General features: G+C 34.7%; 1 long non-coding RNA gene across 1 annotated transcript; it reads left to right on the forward strand.

Moving 5' to 3' along the window:
• Positions 1-3,783: 3,783 nt before the first annotated feature.
• On the forward strand, positions 3,784-4,812 carry LOC126586391 (uncharacterized). The gene is made up of 2 exons (XR_007610786.1): positions 3,784-4,254; positions 4,583-4,812. It is a non-coding gene; the product is annotated as an uncharacterized LOC126586391 (long non-coding RNA).
• Positions 4,813-5,086: the final 274 nt, after the last annotated feature.

The following is a 5,086-nucleotide window of genomic DNA, read 5'->3' on the forward strand; positions in this document are numbered from 1 at the left end:
GTATGGGTGAGTTCGTAGGGTCCTCACGAGTACAATGGTGCCCTTGATACCTTCGATCTGTGCTTGGATGATCGTGGGAGAGAGAGAGTTCTGAGAGAAAAGAGAGATATACGAGATAGAAGAGAGAGAATGGGGGTTTGCTTTGAGTGTGTGGGTGCTCCTAAGTCCCTAGCCACACAAAATGTAAACAAAATTTTTAATCCAACTCAATTTTTCAAAAACTTAGGGATGTATACATTTATTTGAATAACATGTCACACGTACCTTAATAGCCTTTAAGGGCAATTCTGTCATTTCACATCCACGATAAATAAATTTTCGGGACATGCTGTGACAATAATTCCACACTTAAAATTGACTAGTTTTCCATGTTCGTGTCATTTTCGTGTTATAGCCGATATCTTAACGGGTCATGTCGTGTAACACCCGTTAAAATAAACGGGTAAAATAACCTGACCTGAAATCGACCCGATAATATTAACAAGTAATATGACCCGACCCGTTACCCGTTAAGGAAAATATATTTTAAACCAATAAATAATCAAATGAAAAACATAACACTAAATAAGTATATACATACCATATTGTCACATCCAAAACATAAAAACGCAATTTTCTTTTAAGTATATTTTCACTTACCTAAAGTCTTTAATAGTTTTTTAATTATTGTAGATGTAACATCCCACATTGCCTAGGGGAGTGATCCTTAAATGTGTATTCCCATCCCTACCTAGCACGAGGCCTTTTGGGAGCTCACTGGCTTCGGGTTCCGTAGGAACTCCGAAGTTAAGTGAGAAGCAGGCCAGAGCACTCCCAGGATGGGTGACCCACTAGGAAGTTGCTCGTGAGTTCCCAAAAACAAAACCGTGAGGGAATGGTAAGCCCAAAGCGGATAATATCGTGCTACGGTGGTGGAGCGGGCCCGGGAAGTGGTCCGCCCCAAGTCGGGATGTGACAAATGGTATCAGAGCCAATCCCTAGCGGAAGTGTGCCGACGAGAACGTCTGGCCCATAAGGGGGTGGATTGTAACATCCCACATCACCCAGGGGAGTAGTCCTTAAATGTGTATTCCCATCCCTACCTAGCACGAGGCATTTTGGGAGCTCACTGGCTTCAGGTTCCGTAGGAACTCCGAAGTTAAGCGAGAAGGAGTCCAGAGCACTCTTAGGATGGGTGACCCACTGGGAAGTTGCTCGTGAGTTCCCAAAAACAAAACCGTGAGGGAATGGTAAGCCCAAAGCGGACAATATCGTGCTACGGTGGTGGAACGGGCTAGGGAAGTGGTCCGCCCCAGGTCGGGATGTGACTGTAGAAGTGTAAAAAAATATAGAAAAAACATAGAAACGCTCGTAATGACAAGTTTTACAACTTTCATGAAGAGCTTAACTTCGAAATTCGCCACTATAATCATATAAATCATAGATCAAAATTTAACCGTTGATTATTGTTTACATTTACGCTTCATTGTTCTCATCAAATTTTGTTTTTTTTCTTCAGATTTTCTTTAAACTTGTGGATTGTTGTTTACATTTACGCTTCATTGTTCTCATCAAATTTTGTTTTTTTTTTCAGATTTTCTTTTTTGAAAACTTGATCTATTAGAGGATGCAGGAAGATGAATGGTTTGGATCGTTGATATTATATTCAGAGTTTTACAGTTAGTGAAAATATTGCTTGATGTTTATAAAGTTTCTATAAGCTATATGACATCGACTCATATTTTAGTTAACCATAAATATTGAAATATGATATCAAAGATCTGAATCATTCATCTTCTTACATCCGCCAGATGATCATGTTTTCAAAAAAGAAAATTTAAAAAATGAAATTTAGTAAGAAGAATAAAGCATAAATGGCAATCGACGGTTAAATATAAATTTAAGGTTTATGAATTATAGTGTTGGATTTCGAAGCTGACCCCTTCATGAAAGTTGTAAAGTTTGTCACTATGAGTGATTGTATATTTTTTTTTACATATTTTACACTTCTACAATAATTATTATTAATTTTACCCTCAAATAAAAAACATTATTCATGAAGGTTTGGAGGATTTTAAAAATCTAAACGATAATGTAAGTGTAACCATTATCTACTCGTGGAGGAATAATGATGAATCACGAGTGTTTATATATTCTTTCACATTTTTCATACTTGTATGTATGTCTTCTTAGTTCTTGCCTATACAAATACTATATTAGTTTATTTTAATTTTGGACAACAACATGTTAAGTAAAATTTATCCTAGTAATGATAATAAGGAACTCTCATAATAAAAATAAATAATGACTAAAACTTTTTTTTTAAACTTATATAGAATAATAATACAAAACTATATATTTAATATAGAATATATTGTATATATTAATATGACTATTGTATTTTATAATAAATTAAACTTTAAAATTATCAAAATAACATTTTTCTTAACGGGTCGAAACGGGTTAGCCACGTGTTACCTGCGTGTATACCCGTTAAGAACCCATTATTAATGGGTCACCTGATAATGACCTGATAAGTTATCGTGTTACTCCGAAACCCGTTATTTTCATGTCGTGTCAGAAACTGCCGGGTCTATGTTAGATGATGAGAACAAGAGGAATAGATAGCTGCTGGAGAGAATGGCAGAGCCAACGAGAAGGTGAGGGCATTTTGGGAAGAAAAGTTTGATTCCAGATGGAGCGTTCTCCCCGGAATCGAAATACCTCATTCATTCAAGATGATGTATTCAATTGGGATTTTGAGGAATTTTAATTCTTTTAATGAATCTGCGGTATTCAATTGAGATTCTAAGTGATCTGAAATTTAACCTGTATACAATAAGGATTTTAAGATAATTTATTAAAATTCTAGAAATTCGGATGTATTCAATTAGAATTATAGAGAAGTTTATAACATTCTAGGTGCATTCAATTTGGAATTTGTTTTAGAGAACTTTAAAAAGTTGAGGAATTTGAGGGAATTGGAGAAATTTCGTAGTGTATTTTAAACATCCATAAATCTTGCATTTTCCTATGAAATTTCGAGGGAATTGAATCAAAATTTTACATGGAATCTCTACAAATCAATTAAACTCTATCAAAATTCTGTGGATTTATGAATCCAGTAAAATCCCGCAAAATCTCAATAGAATACACCCTCCTTAGGTAATCCAATTCTGGATAATTCCAGAATTCGATTCCTAATATTAGGCGAACCCCACATATTTTCTTATTCCCAAAATGTTAGTAAATGCCATAATACTTGGGAAAGCGTGCAATTCTATTTCTCCCCATTCCTAACCCATTTGGTAAACAGGCCAACATAGTTATGTTGGAGACAATATCGTCCATACAAAAAAATACAAGAAATAGAATAAATTCCAAGAAATACATTCAAAATAAAAAATAAAAAATAAAAAAAGTTGAAAACATACCTTGGCAAGAGCTTCCAGTTAAATAGAATTATCAGTTCCAATCCGCGCTTAGAGGCTATAATCATTTTTATTTTTTTAATGGTGAGTCACAAAGTCCCCCAAAGTAGTACATTAGTCTCGATTCTGGAATAACTAGAGAGATCATTGCTGCTTATAAAGTATGAGTAAAAAAATACTTAGCATTGTAGAGTTTGTTGATCGATACACTCTCGAATGAAGCAATGGATCGTGTCATTGGGTGCAAGACTTCTTAAGAAGCTTGGAACTGTTTACGAGAGAGGTTTGTATCTATGTCAATAGTTCAACTAAACCAACTAAAGACTTAATTTCGCACTGCTCATAAAGAAGCTGATTTAGTAGACAAGTTCTTTTCTCTTTCTCTTTCTCAAACGTTTTCGACTGCATCTTCCTTCGTTTTAACTTCCGTTTTCATTTTCGTTTTGCTTTGTGCTCTCCCACTTTCAAACAAAACGTTGTTGTATTTCTGTGAGAGAGTTGTCGTCTAAAAAATTTTCAAATATTTGTCTCTTTTTCTGTGTCTGAGTCTGGGATTTGGGTCTATTTGGAAGGCTTCTTTGCGTCTATGACGCTGAGGAGCAACATTTGAGTGTAGTTTGAGATTGTTGTGTTGAGTCCTGTGATAAAACATGTTCATTTTCTTCTCCAGCGATTTTTACATTTGGTTCATAATTCAATTGTACTGAGATTTGTCCGTGTTTCAGCAGTGCCAAAAATCGAGGGGCTTGCACCTGCAATTTTACTCCATTTGAAGCATCTTAACTACTTGGACTTGAATTACAACAATTTTCAAGGATTGCAGGTTCTCCAAAAACCCATTTAGGTGGGGATTTGATTCCATATTGTTTACACATCTATCTTAATGCCACCTTGCAGAATCCATTAGTTAATTCCAAGTTTACTCTCTGATGTGCTATTAGATAAATTTTATTCTAAAAGTAGATACTTTTTTGTGAAAATTTTTCTTTACAATTTAGTAATTTGATTGCTTCTTTAGCTATATGAACTCAGTAAAAGTTTCAGGTTGTGGACTCTGAACTGTTGAATCTCTACGGTTTCTTCTGTTTGTCCAATTGTTGTCATTATTCTAATTGGGTAATTTTGGGTTTTTCACTACGTTTATTTGTTTACTGATAAGGTAGTGGGTCTAGACTATTAATTGCAGGTGAGGAAAACAGAGAGCCAGCAAGCTTTGTAGACAGGATGCACGAGTTTCCTGGGATGGTATGTTTATTCCTTCATTTGGGCAACACAAACACCTAAAAACGTAAATTTGTCTTCCAGTTCTTCCAAATGTAATTTTTCATATTTTTTTTTCTATTCTTATTTGTTCAATTTGTTGAATTTGGAAATCACTTAATGAAATAAAATTTCCGAAACATGTTAAGAATGTAATTTGTTGAATGTAAAAACAACATTTACATTCAATCCTTTGTTCAGTGGATAAACAAGTGTAGATGAGCTCGATTATGTCGAATTGAAAGCTTTAGTGCCCACCACTTGTTTGATAAAAGATGCCAGAGAAGCATGGCCCCACACACCGGTTTTATGGCTAATTTTTCTTTGTTTTGCGTTTTTGTGTTTATAGATTTGGCATTTTATGGGTGAAACATTGAATAATCAAACGTTATTTGAACTCTGGTATCGATAACTAT

This window comes from Malus sylvestris, chromosome 10, assembly GCF_916048215.2.
Source record: "Malus sylvestris chromosome 10, drMalSylv7.2, whole genome shotgun sequence".
NCBI lineage: Eukaryota > Viridiplantae > Streptophyta > Magnoliopsida > Rosales > Rosaceae > Malus > Malus sylvestris.